Source organism: Elephas maximus, chromosome 23 (genome assembly GCF_024166365.1).
Source record: "Elephas maximus indicus isolate mEleMax1 chromosome 23, mEleMax1 primary haplotype, whole genome shotgun sequence".
NCBI classification, from domain to species: domain Eukaryota; kingdom Metazoa; phylum Chordata; class Mammalia; order Proboscidea; family Elephantidae; genus Elephas; species Elephas maximus.
Window position 1 is genome coordinate 7,284,360 of NC_064841.1, and position 20,825 is coordinate 7,305,184.

Consider the following 20,825-nt stretch of genomic DNA (forward strand, 5'->3'; position numbering starts at 1 on the left):
GATAATTATCATTCCTCATTTCTGAGCTTTCTTGAACATGTATCGAAACACATACATTAACACTCTCCCCTGACATGAAACATAATAATTTCAGTGTACAGAAATAAGCAACATATTTACACTGAAATATTTTAGCAAAGACTATCTTAAATTTTGAAAAATAATACTGTTTTGGATTTATTTAACTGGAAGAAAGGATAGGAGCACTCTGACATAAGGTTAGAGGGACTCTATTTTTTTTTTTTTAATCTTATGAAACGATATGAAACCCTGTCTGTGCTTTACCACAAATAGTTTTCAGCTTCTCAACTTAAATTTCATCATTATGCAACTGAATCTGTAAGTTTCTCTGTTAAAAGGTACTGTATTTTTGTGACCAAAGTAAACTAAATATAGATCCAGACCCTCATGAACCACGTATCTCAATTAGTTCACATTTCTGGCCTAAAATTCATGCCTTAGCAGTAAAAATTGATCTTGCCTGACAAGCACAAGCATATAGAGTACCAAAGAGATTGAATGATAAATTAAAATTCTGTTCTGCTCACTAATGGAGATGGAATATGCACTTCATGGCTATGTCTACACAAACTCAAATCAGTTTGCAAAATTAACAGTTGAAGTCAGTTAAGAAAATTTCTTGTAAAAAAACATGATTTAAAAATGATCTAACTTTATGAAACATAGTCATCTATTTATAGATACTTGGAAAATGAATTTTCTTTTTTGCTCAGCATTGCATATAGAAAATGCATTACAGTCAACGAGAGTATTATTTATAATGTAAATGAAACATGAAAGGTTACCCTAGAATGCCAATGAAATATGATTCATGACTATCCCATTGTTCTTGGTTTCAAGTTTCTTTCTGATCTGTCATCAACTCTAAGTTGTAATACCTAGAACTAGGAACAATACAATTCATCCCTGAAAATTAATAATAAGCCCAACTATTCATCATTAACTATAGATCGCTTTTCATTTGCGTGCACATGTTTCTGTTTTATTTTTAATATTTTTCTCCAGATTGAATTTTGGACTTCCCCTTCCCCATTCTTACACAGTGTAACACTTAGTAATGAGCTGAAAGGATCCATGTACTATAACTACAATAACAGATCCAAGTTATTCTCTAATGCTCTTGACCTGGCTAACGTGATCTGAAGAAATGTGTTTTCACTTGTTGCAAACTGTTGCCCTGGTTGCTCAGATGGTAGTACAGGGGGAGTTTTAAGATGAGAGACTTCACCTTCTCTTTAATTAGCCAAGACTTTGTAAGTGGACAGAAGGGATATAACCAGGCCACCTTGCCATAACGGCACATGGGTTAATCATCAGATGAATCCTGAAAGATTCTCTTCTCCAAGAAAACAATCTAAAAGATGCTGGGTATGTGTATATTTAAATACAGAGACTTCATTCTGAATAACCACGTGAAATCTATTACCACTTCTAATCTGGTCTCATTAGCCAGACCTCAAAAGCCTTACCAGACAGGTCATGAACTTACTGCTCTAATGACTTGGTTGACCACTGTCCGCAAAGATGACATTGAAATCAGAAAGCATTTCTGTATCCTAACACCAGTAGTAAAGAAGGTACTCTTCTTCTACAGTGATCTGTCTGAATACATAACATGGCTTCATTAGCACCAGGCTCTGAGTTTTCCTGCTCTCATATCACTCACAAGTTCCTTGCATCACTCTGTTTGACCAACACTCACAATATTCTAAAGATTGTCACAAATCCTCCTTTGTTCATGAGATTGCCCTACCCAGAAGTTTCTCAATCTTCCTGGATTATATATTGTAACACACACATTAATACTTGGAAAAAATCACGTATTTTTTTTCTGAATGTTTCACCAGTATAAACCTTATCTTTCCAGGTAATGGAGATTATTTTTTGATTCAAGTTTCTATTTTGAAATATATATGGGTTTTGAAGTAAATTATTTTAGTAGTCACAAAGTGATGTTTTAAACAGGCATTTTGAAGGGGAAAAGGGAAGAGGAAATGTTTGTTCTAATTCCTTGAAAAGTATTTGACATCAGGTAGACCCAGGCTTAATGATGGAACGGATGGAATATCAATATACTTAGAGTTGTACAAAGAGGAAAATGCTGAAGAATTCTCAAAACAACTTCCTGTCTCTGCAAATGTTCAGGGGTTTTGTTTTCCTTCTTGTACTTCATATTTAATTTGTATTAAGTTCCAATCTTTGTTGCTTAACATAAATATTTTGAACATTATTTATATTGGTAACTTTGCAAAGAGAGACTTAATTTGAAGTTCAATCAAACCTCTAATTCTTACTTCCCCATTTCTGCTCCAAAACCCCACTGACTAAAATGATCGGCCATAATTTTTAACGGCACGGCCATCTTCGTTATGGTGAAAAACACTGGCAAAGGCACTGTTATCACGGATCCACCAATAGAGAGAGCAATCAATGGCCTGGCCTTAGCTTGACCTCTCAGGTTTCCGATTTGTAGATTCTGGGAACAAAGGCTTCCTGGGAATGCCTAAATTTAATAAGCATGCTCTTAAAGTTGTTTATAGTTAAGCCCTGGCTTACAAATATATCAATCTGCTTTACAAAGATTTGACCTCATAGGCATTGCCAGTCCTGCCATTCAGATGCAACATCTTTCCTGGAAGTAAGAATACACTTTTCTCCAGAGAGAAGAAATTGGTAAAATTGCCAGGCCAGTCATCCATCACCCTGTGCTTTAGGCATTTATGGGGCATTTGTATTCTTGGCACAAAAAATAAAATTGTACTTGACTGGCTTCTGTAATCTGCAAACATGAATAGTATGCCATTGAAGAGCTTGCCTTCAGAAGAGGGCTGGAGATTCCACTATAGAACTCAGTTCATCAATTTTCAAATATTTATTGAGAATCCATGCCATTCAAGGTTATGTCAGATGTGTTGAAGACGCAACGTTGAACAAAAGAACACCCATCCTTGCCTTTTCTAAACTTAAATTCTATTGTGATAGAGGGTGCACACTACACCTGATTAACAGCAGCTAGGCAAGCAAAGACGGCAGGACAGGGCACTGCTGGCAAGGGAAGAGTCAGTGCTCAGTAAGGTGGGAAAGACCTCAGTGTGTTTGAAACCAGACCAGTGTGGCATAAGCCTAGGAAACAATCAAAAGAGTATATTCTGTTTAGATTGTAGCAGGTGAACAAATGGGGGTGGTAGGCTGAGGAGAGGTTGGGGACAGGCAAGTTGTCATAGAAGAATCCTCATTAAATAGTAAAACCTCATCAAACGAAGGATGACTAGAGGTTCACAGGGTAAGGGCAGGGATCCAGGTAGAAGATGCTGCTAAACCCAGGCAGAGTGTCATGAGACAGCAAGATGCATCTTGGGAAATGCAAGTTGATACATGGCTTGAGTGGAGGGTGGTGGCAAGCATAGCAGAATATGATGGTTAAGGTTCTAGGTCAACTTGGCTAGGCCATTACTCTCAGCGGCTTCCAGATATAATCATCCTCCATTTTATGATCTAATGTACACAGCCAATCAGTTGAAAGGGGAGTTTCCTTGGGGGTACGGCCTGCATCCAATATATATGAATGTTCTGGCAGAGCTGTATCCAGCCCATCATTCTTCAGCTCTGGTTCTTGGGACATAAGCCAGCAGCCTGTCATATAACCCAGGGGCTTATCTAGGGAAAATAGTACCTCGGGCAATTAGTGTTAAATTGCTGAATGATCTCTCACAGCTGGTGATAGAAATTGCAATGACCAATAGAAACTGTGCATTGGCACCCTCCTTCAAGTGGCGCCCAGGCCACACGCCCTATCTGCTACACCTTAGCTGTGCCTCTGCTCTGACCTGCAGATTTGGGGATTCGTCAGCTCCCGCAGATCTATGAGCCTGAAGTCTGCTGCTTGACCTGCCGATTTTGGGTTCATGTGAGTCAGGAAAAGCCTCCAGCCTGACACCTGACCCACAGATTTGGTACTTGCCAGCCTCTCTTTGTGTGTGTGTGTGTGTGTGTACACAAAAATGTCGGAACAGGGGATTGCTGGCAATATACATACACTTCAGTGGTTTTGCTCCTCTAGAGAACCCAGCCTAAGACATAGGGCAAGGTGGCAAAGAATGGGAGGCAGGCATATCAGTCAGGATTGCTACTTGCTGCAAATAGCAGAAACATAAACAACTATGGCTTAAATAATTATGAACCTATTTTTCTAAAAAGAAGTTTTGTAATAAGCAGTTTCTGACTTTGATCCAACAACTTAATTATATCACAGCTAAAGGTCAACCTCTTGGGTTACCCCTCATGGGACCAACATGTCTGCAGCAGTTCCAAGCATGTCATCCAGACCCCATGTCCAATGCAAGAAGCAAGGGGTTGGGTGGCACAGAAAAGAGCATCTTGGAGTGCTTCTTCCTTATCAGGGAGAAAAATTCATTCCCAAAAATTCTCTAGAAGACTTCCCTCTAGACCTGGGGAACATGCTCACCTAGATGAGGAATCAGTTTTCCTAAGGGAATAGAATCTAAGTCTGACAAATCAAGTTTTTCTTAGCAAGAAAGGAGAGGAAATACCTGTTAGAGTGGCAGTGGAAACTGGTGATACAGGGATTTAGATTTTTTGTGCTAACGAATAGACTTCCCTTTACAGACAGAGAGAGGGTCTCTGGCTGAAACATCAGCTTAGGATAACTTGATGATCATTACATTTCTTATCCCCTTATTTTTCCCCTTTAAAATATTTTTGCTGTCATATGTACAAGACTTGGTTTTTTCCCTACTTCTGCCCTCTTTCTTTCCCTGGGTTTTGTAGATGAGACAAGTATTGCCTTAATTCATTTATTCATTTTCAACTTATATATTCAAATCCGATAAATGAAATACACCAGGATTGTATTCTTTCCAAGCAGCTTTATCATACAGCTTCCTAACAGACTTTTCCTTTGTGCCACAAATGTGGAGACAAATGTCATTCCTACTACTGTACTTATCAATATGTGAACAACGAATCATACATATTTATTTTTCTTTCAGGAGGAGTAAAAATGGTTCTGGTAGGAAGGAGAATGTGGAAAAATAGAAAGATTGATATCTTGCTTTTGTAAGCAAAATAACATATGACCTAAATTTCTTACTCAACCAAAAAGATAGAAGAATAACAAGTTCACTGATGACGAAAAGCATTCCCCGCGCTTCATTAGCTTTGCTTTTTTTACGCTACATTAAATAAAGGAGTCTAAATAAATTCCTACCTGTTCAGAAAGATCCTTCAATTTTTGTTACAGCCAATTTAGTTTGGTGTTTACATCTTCTACCTTAATGAAGAAAAAAAGATGATAAATTTTTACTACAAAGAACCAGCTATAGTCGAATGTGTTATCATTTGTTATTTGTAGCAGTTCAGATAATATTTTTTGAAGTATAGACTACAGAGAAAAAGACCCTATCCTTCATAGCTGACACCTATTATCTATGAGCAAACGAGTCTCTGAATAATGCTCATTGGGAAGTTCTAGCTTGTGGCAGAATCTACAAAAAAAAAAAAGGTTTTGTCATAGTGAGAGACCAGGGATTTGCCAGTTTAATTCCTTTACAATCTGGATCCTACCCAAGAGTTCTGGATTTGCCTTAGTGTCTCCTCCTCACTCAGCATCCACATGATGAGGGCTTTATAAACCTTTCTTGTATGAAGGACTTTTTTCATCAGAACACTATATGGTTTCATCAAAACACTACATGGTGTTCATTTTACATCAGTGTTCACTTAGTGTATACGGTTATGAAAATACGGAATGATAAGCTAATGTATAACCTAACAATATTTTTTAACGTATTTGCTGATTTGGGGTTAAATGTAAAAGGTTGACCATGGGTGATTATCTCTTCCTCCTCCCAAACATGACAAAAAATGGCTTAAAGAATGAAAAATATTTTCATGGATTGAATTGTGTCCCCCCAAAATATCTATCAACTTGCTAGGTCATGATTCCCAGTGCTCTATGATTGTCGGCCACTTTGTCATCTGATGTGATTTTCCCACGTGTTGTAAAGCCTATCACTATGATGTTAATGAGATGGATTGTGGCAGTTATATTGATGAGATCTACAAGATTAAATAGCGTCTTAAGCCAATCTTTTTTTGAGATATGAAAGAGAGGAGCAAGCAGAGAGACATGGGGACCTCATACCACCAAGAAAGCAGCACTGGGAGAAGAGCTGGTCCTTTAGACCCAGGGTCCCTGCACCTGAGAAGCTTCTTGACCAGGGGAAAGATTGAAGAAAAGGACCTTTCTCCAGAGCCAACAGAGAGAGAAAGCCTTCCCCTGGAGCTGACGTCCTGAATTTGGACTTTTAGCCTATTTCACTGTGAGGAGGAAACCCTGGTGGCACAGTGGCTAAGTGCTATGGCTGCTAACCAACGGATCGGCAGTTTGAATCCACCAGGTGCTCCTTGGAAACTCTATGGGGTGGTTCTACTCTGTCCTATGGGGTTACTTTGAGTCAGAATCGACTCCACGGCAATGGGTATTTTTTCGGTTTTACTGTGAAGAAATCAATTTCTCTTTGTTAAAGCCATTCACATGTGGTTTTCTGTTATAGCAGCACTAGATGGCTAAGACGAATATTTTAACTTAAGAGGACAAAGAAAATAGTAGAAGATAAAACATCAGAAAAGCTATTACAGTCATTTTTTTCTAGAAAGTAGAATCCGATAGAGGGGGGATAATGGATATAGCAGAAACATTTAAAAAGCTCACTGACCACACAAAGGGGATTCTGATGGGAATTGAGCTTCTTCACCTCACGAATTCCCTGAAAGGCTCATCACAAGGGCAGCCGGTGGCATGGAGAGCGGGAGCCACTCTTACTCCCTACTCCTTCACAAACGCGCACGGGGAGAAAAAAGGTTTAATCTCTGGAGAATTTGATTCAGGTACCAGGGCACACCACGAAACGTGGAGATTCAGGTTGAAAATGGGGTGATCAAACTGGTCTAAACACTCTAAATGAAGTCGGCTCATTGAATCGTCCCCCTGCCCCCTACCACCCACAAACCAAAACCCACTGCCATCAAGTTGATTCCAACACATAGCAACCCTATAGGACACAGTAGAACTGCCTCCTAGGGTTTCCAGGGCTGTAATCTTTACGGAGGCAGACTGTCACATCTTTCTCCTGTGGAGGGGCTGGTGGGTTGGAACCACCAACCTTTCAGTTATCAGCTGAGCCCTTAACCACTGCAACACTAGGGCTCCTCTCCACCTCCCAGAGCTTCTAATAAGCATTTGGTGCTTCAATTGTGTATACAAATGTTCAGTGAAGGAATAACACACCTGAGAGAAAATACTCTCCCAGAATTGAATGTAAAGCAAACAAACAAACACTTAGAAAATAAAGACCCAGTTAAAACACACACCAAAACAGAAACCAAAAAAAAACAAACCAGTTGACTTTGAGTCAATTCCAACTTACGGTAACCCCAGGTGTTACAGGGTAGAACTGAGCTCCACAGGGTTTTCTTGGCTGCCATCTTTAAGGTAGCCTATTAACAGGCCTTTCTTCCATGGCACCACTGGGTGAGTTAGAACCACCAACCTTTTGATTAGTAGCCAAGAGCAAGCCATTTGTGCCACCCACAGAAGTCTTTTTTTAAAAGCACATCCAGAAAAGAATAACGGGATTCTCTCTCCTTCTCTCTCTCTCAAAAAATAAAAACAAATTAATGTAAATTACACCCAAAAAAGAAAAAAAAATCTGTAGACATTAGAAAAATCTATAAGTAGACCAAAACAGGAAACAGTAGAAGATAAGAATGAATATAAATGAAAATTAAAGGATTAATTTAGGTGGTCCAACATCTAATTAGTAGAAATTCCAGACAGAAGAAAAAAAAGACAAGAAATGATATGATCAAAGAAATAAAATAATTCCAAAACTGAAGGAGCCCTTGAGTGCCCAGCAAAATTAACTAGATAAAGTAGTCACACCAAGTAATATCACCATGAAGATTCAGATCACCTCCTGTTAAAGGGCAGATTATAAAAAAACTCATAAAATAAATGAATCAAAATGATAAAATTGAAATCCAAAAGATAGTAGAAAAGTAGGACTAAAAATTCTGATGAAAAATTATTTTCAGCCTATAATTTTGTACCCAGCCGAGGTATCAATCGAAAGTGAGGATTGAATAAAGACATTTATGTTGTCCAATAATTAAAAAAAAAAAAAACTTACCTCCCACACACCCTTTCTTAGGTAGGATGCTACCAAAGTATACGATTCAAGAAAGTGAGATAGTAAAGCAGGAAAAATAGACAGAAAATTCAGGAAACTGTGTCTTCAGTACCAAAAAAATAAATAAAAATAAGCCCACTGCCATTGAGTGCAATTCATAATGACCCCATAGGTTTTCCAAAGCTGTAAACCTTTACAGATACAGATTGCCACATCTTTCTCCCACTCTAACAGAGCTGCTCCTGGTTTTCAACAGCCGACTTAAGGGTTGGTAGTCAAAAACATTAACCACTGCACCATCCCGGCTCTTCAGTAAAAAAAAAAAAAAAAAAAAAACCTATTGCCATCGCATTGATTCCAACTCATAGTGACCCTATAGGACAGAGTAGAGCTGCCCTATAGGGTTTCCAAGGAGTGAATGGAGGATTCGAACTGCTGACCTTTTGGTTAGCAGCGGAGCTCTTAACCACTGTGCCACCAGAGCTCCTTGGAAACCCTAAAAACAAACAAATAACCCATTGCTGTGGAGTCAATTCCAACTCTTAGTCAACCATATTGAAACTGCCTTCTAGGGTTTCCAGTGAGCAGCTGGTGGATTCAAACTGGCAACATTTTGGTTAGCAGACGAGCACTTAACCACTGTGCCACCAGGGCTCCATTTGGAAACCCTATGGGGTAGTTAAACTCTGTCCTATAGGGCTGCTATAGGACAGAGGAATCGCTATAGGAATTGAATCCACGACAACAGGTTCAAAGGGTTAGTGGCTTCTTATACCTTCACCAAATTCCCTGTTTTGAGTACTACTGCTCTCCTATTTCCAGAGGTGTCTGGTGCTATCAATCCCTGAGATTGGTGGGAGGCAGTGGGTAGGATTCTGCAGTATAATAATGTTGCCATTCTGTAAGCTAAATTTTTAGTTCTATTAAAGACACTCTTGAGTCATCTCATTCTCAACTTCTAAAATTGTTGTGATCATCTTCAGTCTTTTTTGCTATGTTCTTAAAGTCTTTTTTAATTTATAAATAATTATAAATTAATGGAAGGTTGCAAAGAAATGTACAATGAAGTCCTGTGCAAACTTCCTCCAGCTTTCCCCACTGTCCACATCTTACGTGACTATAGTACAATATCAAAACTAAGAAATTGACATTGACTTAATCCACACAGTTCAGATTCCACCAGTTATACATGCACTTGTGTGTGTGTGTGTGTGTGTGTGAGTTTGTATCTCTATGTAATATATAGGCTTCATCATGTTTATATGCTTGTGTAATCACCACAGCAAACAAGATACTCAACTGGACCATCACCACAATACTCCCTCCCCTTAGCCCCTTATAACTACAACCATGCCCTCTCCCCCCATCCCTAAATCCTGGTCACAGCTAATTTGTTATCCACCTCCATAATTATATTATTTCATGAATGTTCTATAAATAGAATTATGTAGTGTATATTCTTTTGAGTTTTTTTTTTTTTTATATACTTGGTCTAATTTCCTTGGGGGTCATTCAAGTTGTTGTGTGTATTAATAGTTTCTTTTTATTGCTGAGTAGTAGTCCCTAGACACTACCTATTTGTCAGTTTGCTACACTATGGTGGCTTGCATGTTGCTATGATGCTGAAAACTATGGCACTGGTATTTCAAATTCCAGCAGAGTTATTCCTGGTGGACAGGTTTCAGTAGAGCTTCCAAACTAAGATAGACTTGAAAGAAAGGGCTAGTGATCTACTTCTGAAAATAAGCCAATGAAAACTTAACTAATCATAACAGAATGTTGTCTGATACGGTGTTGGAAGACGAGCCCTCTAGGTTGGACCAAAACTCAACTAAGCCCATTGCCGTTGAGCTGATTCCAACTCATAGCAACACTATGGGACAGAGTAGAACAGCCCCATAAGGTTTAGAATTGCTGACCTTTTGGTTAATAGCTGAACTCTTAACCACTGTGCCACCAGGGGTCTTCTGGGTTGGAATCCAAATACTCAGAGTCCGCAACAATGGACTCAACATACCAACAATCATGAAGATGATGCTGGACAGGGCAATGATTTATTCTGTTGTACATGGGGTTGCCATGAGTCATAGCCGACTTGATGGCAACTAACAACAACGACAGTAGGGTGTACCACAGTAACCATTCATCCACTGAAGAACATTTGGGTAGTTTCCAGTTTGGGGCTATTACCAATAAAGCAGCTGTGAAAATTTCTGTACATATTTCAGCATAAAAATAAGGCTTCATTTCTCTGGGGTAAATGCCCAAGAGTGCAGTTCCTGGGTCAGATGGTAAGTCCATCTGCAGTTTTGAAGGAAGCTGCCAGAACTATTTTCCGGAATGGCTGTACCACTGCACATTCCCACCAGCAACGGATGAGCAATCCGTTTGCTCTGCATCCTCCCAGCATTTGGTAGAGCTGTCACGTTGTAGTTTGAATTTGCGTTTCTCCAATTGCTAATGACACTGAATCTGTTTTCCTGTGTTTATTTACCATGTATTCTCTTTGGTAAAATGTACTTGCATGTCTTTTGGCTATTTCTAATTGGCTTACTTGTTTGTTTTTTTTTTTTTTTAACGTTGAATGTTGAGAGTTCTTTATATATTCTAGATACAAGGTCTTTTTCGGAGAGGTGCCATACAAATATTTTCTCTCAGTCTATAATTTGTCTTTTCATCTTTTTAGCGGAGTCTTTGCAAGTGCATTTTTTTTTTTTTTAATTTGATGAGGTCCTATTTATCAATTTTTCCTTTTATGGGTGATGGTTTTAGTGTCAAGTCTAAGAACTCTTTGTCAGTCCTAGATTTCAGAGGTTTTTCTCCTATATTCTTTTCTAGAAATTTTAAAGTTTTATGTTTTACAATAAAGTCCATGATGAACTACTTTTGCTCCTTTGTCGAAAATTAATTGGGTATATTTTTGCCCATGCATTTCTGGGTTCTCTATTCTGTTTCATTGATCTATGTGTCTAACCCTTTGTCAGTAACATACTGTCATGATTATCTTCAAAAAAAAACTGTTTTTTATTGTTTTCATTTTTTTTTTAGCAGGGATTCAGGAGATATTAGAAGTAAATACAAATGTTTGATCTTCCATCTTTCACTAAAGATTATCTGTGTGTTTTTAAAAAACATCTTTTTTAAATTTTTTTACTAGCCATGGTAAAAATTCTTAGTTTTATATATTTAAAAAGATTTATATTTCAATTAACAGAAACTGCCTGGGATCTATATATATTTGAAAAATAACACACAGGTATATGACAAATGTTCAAATAGATACAAGGATATAATATCGCCAAATCAGAGAAGGAACAATAAATTCTGCCAAAGGTGAGGTAGGGGGTTCAAATGAATCAAAGAAAGTTAACCAGAAAAGGTGACAATTGAGCTGGATTTCCCTAAACCTTTTTTTTTTAGAGAGGGTATTCACAGTGGTATTAGCAGTCCACCCAGAAGACTAATTTCAAAATACAGTATCTAAGGACTTCCGCTTCTAGTCAAGACAGATTAAGAGAGATTGAATTCACACTCCTGCTGGAAATAATTTAAAAACTGGACAAAATGTATGAAACAATGGTATATGAGACACAGGACAGCAAGCAACAAAGGAAAGTGAGCTTTCAGAGTGGAGAAACAAACAAGTGAGCCCTATACTTGGCCCAGCCTACTGGTGACATAGTGGCATAGTGGTTAAGAGCTACAGCTGCTAACCAAGAGGTTGGCAGTTCAAATCAACCGGGCATTCCTTAGAAACTCTAAGGGACAGTTCTACTCTGTTCTGTAGGATCACTATGAGTCAGAATCAACTTGATGGCAAAAGGTTTGTTTGTTTTGTTTTGTTTTGGTTTTGGTTTTTACTACCTGGGGTGTAAGCAGTAATGGAGTGAAGATCCAGGCAGATGTGGGGTATGCCTAAACTGAGCAGATGGAACTGAATATCTAGGGAAGCCTAGAGAGCTACAGCTGACAAGGCAGAGTACCAGAGAAGAGCTGCAAGGAGAGAAAATTCCAAAGATCTGCCCAGGGTCCCCTCCAGGGTTTAAGAGAGTACTGATCAGTACATGCCTACGAGCAAGCTACGTCAGCTCGGGAAAGGAACCACGCAAAAGGATTAGCAGGAGCGGTGCCTCTATCCAGCAGCCAAAGTAGAAAACCTCATAAATGAGGAGGCATGGGCTAGAGCTATAAAGATATTTTGCCTCAGTCTTGGGGAAATATTAACTTCAGTGCTGATCCTGCCCAATAAAGCTTAAAAGCAAGACTCAGAAGGAACAAATAACAACAACAACAAAAAAACCACCAAACCCAGTGCTGTTGAGTCGATTCTGACTCATAGCTCCTTCCAAACAACCAAGTGCAGGACAAAGGCAAAAAATATTCATAGGAATACAAAAATACCCAGACCTCAGAGTTTAAATTATAACGTCTGGCAACCAATAAACCATGACAAGGCAGATATACAAAGAAACATGCAAATACAACTCAATGCAGAGAAACATCAGCCAATCAAAACTGATCCAAAAATGAAGGGAAGTGATACAATATCACTGCTTTATCTTGGTAATGCTCTGAGTATTATGGAATTGAGGGAGTTTCCTGTGGCGAGATAAAGCATGGTGATAAAATGTGGATTACTAAGTGTAAAGAGGAAGTCGAGAATTCAGTGGAAGCAAAGCTTAGAGCCTCGAAGTAACCCCAAATATTTGGTGGGATGTTGGTTTTCCCACTATACAATGAGAAGGAGTTGGGAGCAAACGTATTAAAATGTTGAAGCATAAGGTAGCCAGAATTGTAATAATTACTGGAGAACTTAAGTATGCCAGCAGCTGACTTTTGGGTTAAACTAGCATAAATAATACCACTTGTAGAATGGGGAGTACTTAATTGTGGCTGGAGAAATAGCTCTCAGCTTCTGTACTAAGGACCCCCGGGGTTATTTAGAATTATTTCAGGAGTCCTGGGAGCCCTGGTGGTGCAGTGGTTAAGAGCTCAGCTGCTAACCAAAATATCAGCAGTTTGAATCCTCCAACTGCTCCTTGGAAACCCTATGGGAGTTCTACGCTGTCCCATATGTCGCTATGAGTTGGAACTGATTCGACAGCAAAGGGTTTGGTTTTGAGATACCTTCTGGGCCCTAATTAATACTGGACACAATGACATGGAACTAGTAGGTATTCAAGTAAGGCTCTTCCCCTCTTTTTTTCTACCTTTCCCTCCCATTAAGAAATAAAAAGATAAAGTGGGCAATTCTATCAGATCTAGTCCTTGCTCTTTACAAGACAGACATAGACACTAACCCATTGCTTTGAAACTAAGCGATATCCCAACATCTCCCACCACCACCACCACCCAGCCCTACTCTGTTGGAAATGGTGGCATTGAAGCTCAAAAAAATGTGGCTCCTGAGTTACTGAGATTTGCACAGATCATCCCTTGCTGTCCCATTGCCTGGGCTAGCTCTGCTGGTATCTGTGAAGGCTCTAACTCTGTAGCTGTCATCACTGCCTTGGTCTTTGTGCGCCTATCGGCGTCGACTTTCTGCGGATCCCTTGGAACGGCTCACACCCTTGAATAAAGCTCCTCGGCAGCTACTCCCACAGCCGGTGAAAACTTGCCCAGGAAAGTAAATTAAATGCAGAGCAAATAAACCAACCACAATAGAATCTGGGCGATTCATTTATTATCAAAGAAAGTCTTAGTTAAACAATCGTTTTTCATTTTACATGTTAGTTAAGATTTGGGTAAAAGCTGTTTCCATTTTTCATTTTTGAGGCTTGATTTCTATTCATGATAATAATAAAAACTGCTGTTATTTTGAAGAACTTAGTAAATGAACAAAGTTGAAAAAATGGGGTTTAATTGATTAAAGCTAATTTTTTTTTTTAACCAATTTTAGGCAAGGACAAAAACCTTCTTCCTTTTTCCCAAATAATAGCACTAGAGCTGTAAGATCTTGATCAAGCCTGGATTAAGGGATTAGCCGGTGGACCCCTTGCTCAGGGAATCCTTCTATGAGGGCGAAGGACAGTCACTGTCACCAGCTGGGGAAAAATATATTCATTTATAGAAAGCCTCTATGGGAGAATATAATATCAGAGTATATGGACTATGTTTTAAAGATACTTGGGATGGGACAAGTGAGATCCCAAAATGTGTTGCACGGTAAAAAGTAAAAGGAGAACATTTATTTTGCCCAGTGGATGGTGCAAGTTAGGAAACTGAACGGAATTTCACAATACAAAGGAAGAGACGCCGAGCCTCCCCACAGCTGTCTTTTCTTGCTTTCTTTTCCTATATGGCGCTCAGCCTCTTGCTTTCAAATATTGTTAAACAAATATTTAAAGAAAATCAATGTGAGGAGATGGTATAATATTTATCTGCTTGGTGCAAAATATTATTAAGCCCTCACATATCTTGGCCTCACACTGGACTTCAGGAACTCCAACCTTACACGTCCAGCCTAGTAGCCCTGAAGACAGAAAGACAGAGAAAGCCATATTTATACTACTAGCTCAGCAACTCAATGAATAATACAAAACCTCATTTTAGAATAAATAACACATATGGATATGTTGTGAAGAAAGAGTCCATATAATTTGTTGATGGCTTATACGTGAGATTAGAGAGAAAAGTGAGAAGTGGAAGGAAAGTCCAAACAGCAGAGAAAGGAAGACATCTTGTCCTCATTTAATGTTTCCAAACATGGCGACTACCATTTTATTGAAAGCCTTCTTCTGCAGAAAAACATACATTTCTGGGACAAGGTCTCCTTCAGAAAGCTCCAGAGATACTAGTAAGATATTGTTGGAAGAAAATGAATTTGAGATAAGTTTTCCCAAAACACTTAATTTACATCAGCAGTTTAATGCCTACAAAACTTGAAGTAGCTTTGTTGTTGTTGTGTGTGTGCCGTCAAGTCAGTTTTGACTTACAGCAACCCAAACCCAACTGCACCATAGGGTTTCCTAAGCTGTAACCTTTTCAGAAGCAGATCACCATGGCTTTTCTCCTGAGGAAACTCTGGTGGGTTCAAACTGCCAACCTTTCGGTTAGCAGCCAAATGCTTAACCACTAAGCCACCATGGCTCCTGAAGCAGCTTTAGAAATTATCATTTATATGATTTCAGTAATGTGCAATCATAAGTAATGGTTTCACTAAAGGGATATCAACCTAAGAGAGTACAGATATAGAAAAGAAAATTGATTTTTTACAGATTCAGTTAAAAATATGTGCTGTTGTTGTTGTTAGGTGCCATCAAGTCGGTTCCAACTCGTAGGGACTGTATGTACAACAGAATGAAATGCTGTCCAGCTCTGCACTGTCCTCACAATTGTTGCTATGTCTGAGGCCACTGTTGCAGCTACTGTGTCAATCCATCTTGTTGAGGGTCTTCTTTTTTGTTGACCCTCTACTTTACCAACCATGATGTAATACCTTCCAACCTGAGGGGCTCATCTTCCAGCACTGTATCAGGCAGTGTTTCACTGCTATCCATAAGGTTTTCACTGGCCAATTTTTTTTGGAAGTAGATTGCCAGGTCCTTCAGACAAAGTCTGTCTTAGCCTGAAAGCTCCACTGAAACCTGTCCACCATGGGTGACCCTGCTGGTATTTGAAATGCCAGTTGCATAGCTTCCAGCATCACAATAACATGCAAGGCACCACGGTATGACAAACTGACAGATAAGTGGTGGGAAAATATGTACAAATAAGGTAAAAACAAAATAGTTAAAAAAAAAACTCTAAATTTAAAGTTGTTGAGAAATAAATCTGTATGCTGACTACACTCAATGCTCAAATGTATGTCTTAAAGGTTTGTTTTATTATATTTAGTTCTTTATGCACAGTGAGAACTGACCACGAATACCAAAAAAGGCAATATTTAGGTAGGACTCCGCAACCAGTTAGAAATTCTGATAACACCCAAGATAAATGAGAGATTTTGCTTTTTTTCAAAAAAAATTTTTTAAAATAACTTGAAAACAATCCCAATGATGTTGAAGAGAACCAAAAACTAAAAGGAAAATAATAAATAGGGTCTTCACAGACGCAAAAAGAACATGCGTTGGGCAGTGTTAATAGAGAAAAGATGGTGGTCAGTTCAAGGTTAAGTTGCCAATTGTTCTTTCTCTTGCCAGGAAAGAGACATAAGTAGAGATCATCAATATTGGCCTTCACCAGAAGAAGGGAGGGGCAGAACAGAAACCCAGGCATTGTGAGCAAAGAATCCCTTCTTGGATATAAGAAGTTAATTTGCAGAAGCAAAATGATTGGCAAAACCCAGTTGAAGGCTTGTGGAAAAAGCTCAAGACTAAATCCAGAAAGTAGATTGGATGAATACTGAATTCCAAAGAGAAGAGAGCCAGGTGTCCATGTTTATTCTACCAAATTGTTGCTGGAACCTAAATTTCAAGACAATTAGACAGCCCAGATTTAATAGATGCTAATATGTGTCTATGATTTGTTGGCCCAAGGGGTAAAAATTAAACAAGCAATACGTCAATCTAGGAAATGTTCAACTTTCATTGACCATTATGTGCTAAGCATGTTACGACCTTATCACATTAGGTTTTCAGTAACTGAATAGAATATTACTTTTATTTCACTGCCAAGGACACTGAAGCTCAGAGAATCCAAACATTTGAACAAGGAGTAAGTGCTTCATCTGGTACTGGAGTACCACACTTTTTCCTCTAACACGGTGCTTCTTGCTACAACAGACAAAAGACAACGGACAATGGACAACAGACAACAGACGGTCAATATAGCTTATATTTTTTAGGACCAAAATGCTTTAAAAAATAAATCACATAAAGGCTGGTATGCATTTTTACCTTTCATTCTCTGTACCCTACTGTCTTCCTTTCCATAGTTCCAATTAATGTAGCAATTATAGAAAAATAAAAACAAACAAACAAAAAAACCTCAGATTCTAATTAGTGTCCTCTCCCTTCATATTTAGCTGGGTTTCACTACTACTTGGAAAAACCTTTATTGACTAATTTTTGTAGTCACAACAAATAGTTGCCCTATGTTTTCCCCCTTTCTCCTGATTCCTTTTCCCTAGCATTCTCAATAAGCAATGTCATGATAAATGGAGAAAAGATTGAAGTTGTCAAGGATTTCGTTTTATTCGGATCCACAATCAATACCCATGAAAGCAGCAGTCGAAAAACCAAAAGATGCATCGCATTGGGCAAACCTGCTGCAAAAGATCTCTTTAAAGTTTTGAAAAGCAAAGATGTCACCTTGAGGACTACGGTGCACCTGACCCAAGCCTTAGTGTTTTCAATCTCTTCATATGCATGAGAAAGTTGAATGATAAATAAGGAAAGCCAGAAAAGAACTGATGCCTTTGAACTGTGGTATTGGCAAAGAATATTGAATATACCATGGACTGCCAAAAAAGTGAACAAATCTGTCTTGGAAGAAGACAGGATGGCGAGACTTCTTCATCTCAAGTACTTTACTCAAGTTATCAGGAGGGATCAATCAGTGGAGAAGGACATCATGCTTGGTAAAGTGGAGAGACTGTAAAAAAAAGGAAGACCCTCAAAGAGATGGATTGATTCAGTCGCTGCAACAACGGGCTCAAGCATAACAACGATTGTGAGGACGGCATAGAACCAGGCAGTGTTTTGTTCTGTCATACACAGGGTCGCTATGAGTCAGAACTGACTTGAGGGCACCTAGCAACAAAAACAGCATTCTCAGAGGTAATTTTTCTTCATTGTTGGATGAAAACATTGAGCCTGAAGGAAATTACTTACATTTGCCTTTTCTCTACTTCAAAACTTCTGTGTCATTAGCCTCTCCACTCTATTCCTTCAAAACCTTTCCTAAGAGAAGCTCCTTATCCTCTTTGAGAATCCACCTTGTCCTCTCAAGGACTCATCTGGTTTCTGGAATAATCTCCTCACACTCACCCAAGACTCTCTGGATACCTCCTACCGCACACCCTGGCATGTTGCATCTTTCTTTCCCCCAGCACTCGTAAATATGATCCTTCTCCCCAGTAACCTTACATTAAGGGCCTTTTTTCTGCCTTTCCCAGCGAATGTCCAAAGCATAGCTACAATTTTTCTTTCTACTCCCTCTCATCTGATTGCAATCTGCCTTCTGCCTCCGCTTTACTGAAAATGCCGGCTTGAATGTGATTGGGACCTTCCTAAACACCAACTCTAGCTGCCTTTTGAGGAGTCCTCTGATCTTCTGCAGTGAATGGATCAGTTGATCACAACGCCAGTTTTAAAACCCTCTTTTCTGGCATTTTGTGGTAGTGAATTCTCCTTTCCTTCTTGGGCCATGCCTCTGTATCTTGTCTTGATGTCCCATCCCCTAAGTGTAGTCTCTTCAGTGTTCTATTTCAACCTTCTTTGTGTTGAAATTCTTTCCTTCGTAATATCATTCACTCGCATGATATCAACTTACACCTTTAAAGTTTCTGAAATCCCAGTTCAATTTATCCTTTTAGATGTTGATATCCAGTAGGTTAGTTTATTTCATTTACTCACCCATGTATTGATTTATTCAAAGATATATTGGGTGCCCACTAATACTGAGTAATAATATCAATGAGCTCTGGTTTCAACTTTTAGCTCATTAAATAACTCACAGTAAAACACAGACTTATATCATAGACTAACAGAACCAATAGAGCAAGAGTAAAATGATAGCATCAAAGTAATGAAAGAAGCAAGACATGTAGAATGAGTATACAAAATCTAGGATGAGGGAAATACTGAGCTTCTAGTACACACAGTCAAAAAGTAAACACACTATAGTGTGTAATTATCTAATAAAAGACAAACACAAGATAAGTAGGATAAGCACATTTGAATTGAATGTATTCAAGAATAATATCCATACACCTACAAAGAAGACCAGTTAATACAACTGTTATTCCAATTTACCCACCAAACACTAATGCCAAAGATGAAGAAATTGAAGATTTTAACCAACTTCTGCAGTCTGAAATTGATCAAACATGCAATCCAGATGCACTGATAATTACTGGTGATTGGAATCCAAAAGTTGGAAACAAAGGAGAAGGATCAGTAGCTGGAAAATATGGCCTTGGTGATAGAAACAATGCCAGAGATTACATCATAGAATTTTGTAAGACCAATGACTTCTTCATTGCAAATACCTTTTTTCACCAACATAAATGGCAACTACACATGTAAACCTCACCAGATGGAAAACACAGAAATCAAATCAACTGCATCTGTGGAAAGGTATGATGGAAAATCTCAATATAATCAGTCAGAACAAGGCTAAGGGCTGACTGTGGAACAGACCATCAATTCCTCATGTGCAATTTCAAGTTGAAGAAAATTAAAACAAGTCCACAAGAACCAAATATGATCTTGAGTATATCACACCTGAATTTGGAGACCATCTCAAGAATAGGTTTGATGTCTTGAACACTAATGACTGAAGATCAGGTGAGTTGTGGAATGACATCAGTGACATTATACATTAAGAAAGCAAAGGTCATTAAAAAGACAGGAAAGAAAGAAAAGACCAAATTGGATGTCAGAAGAGACTCTGAAACTTGCTCTTGAATGTAGAATAGCTAAAGTGAATGGAAGAAATGATGAAGTAAAAGAGCTGAACAGAAGATTTAAAGGGTGGCTTGAGAAGACAAAGTAAACTATCATAATGAAATGTGCAAAGAACTGGAGTTAGAAAACTGAAAGGGATGAACATCCTTGGCAATTCTGAAGCTGAAATAACTGAAGAAAAAAATCAAGCCTCAAGTTGCAATTTTGGAAAATTCTATGGACAAAAAAAATTGAATGACTCAGGAAGCATCAAAAGAAGATGGAAGGAATACAGAGTCACTGTACCAAAAATAATTAGTCAACGTTCAACCATTTCAGGAAGTAGCCTATGATGAAGTCAGAAGTCCAGAAGTCCAAGCTGTACTGAAGTCATTGGTGAAACAAGGCTCCAGGAATTGATGGAATACCAATTGAGATGTTTCAACAAACAGCTGCAGCACAGGAAGTGCTCACTGTCTATGCCCAGAAATTTGGAAGACAGCTATCTGGCCAACTGACTGGAAGAGATCCATATTTATCCTGTTCTAAAGAAAGGTGATCTAACAGAATGCAGAAATTATCAACCAATATCATTAATATCACAGGCAGGTAAAATTTTGCTGAAGACAACTCAAAAGCATTGGCAGCAGTACATCAGCAGGGAACTGACAGAAATTCAAGCCAGATTCAGAAGAGGACATGGAACGAGGGATATCACCGCTGATGTCAGATTGACCTTGGCTGGAGGCAGAGAATACCGGAGACGTGTTTTCCTGTGTTTTATTGATTATGCAAAGGCATTTGACTGTGTGGGTCATAAGAAATTATGAATAACATTGTGAAGAATGAGAATTCCAGAACACTTAATTGTGCTCATGTGGAACCTGTACATAGGCCAAGAGGCCATTGTTCAAACAGAACAAGACGATAATGCATGGTTTAAAATCAAGAAAGATGTGTGTCAGGGTTGTATCCTTTTATCATACTTATTCAAACTGTATGCTGTGCAAATAATCCCAGAAGCTGGACTATATATGAAGAAGAA

At 38.6% G+C, this 20,825-nt stretch overlaps 1 protein-coding gene across 1 annotated transcript in view; it reads right to left on the reverse strand.

Annotated features, from left to right (window-relative positions):
* Positions 1–20,825, reverse strand: part of P2RY1 (purinergic receptor P2Y1) — a 297,571-nt gene that overhangs the window by 87,515 nt on the left and 189,231 nt on the right. Inside the window, exon 4 of the transcript XR_007515081.1 lies at positions 5,249–5,311. The gene's annotated coding sequence lies outside the window, so the exon portion shown is untranslated. The remainder of the gene's footprint in view (positions 1–5,248; positions 5,312–20,825) is intronic.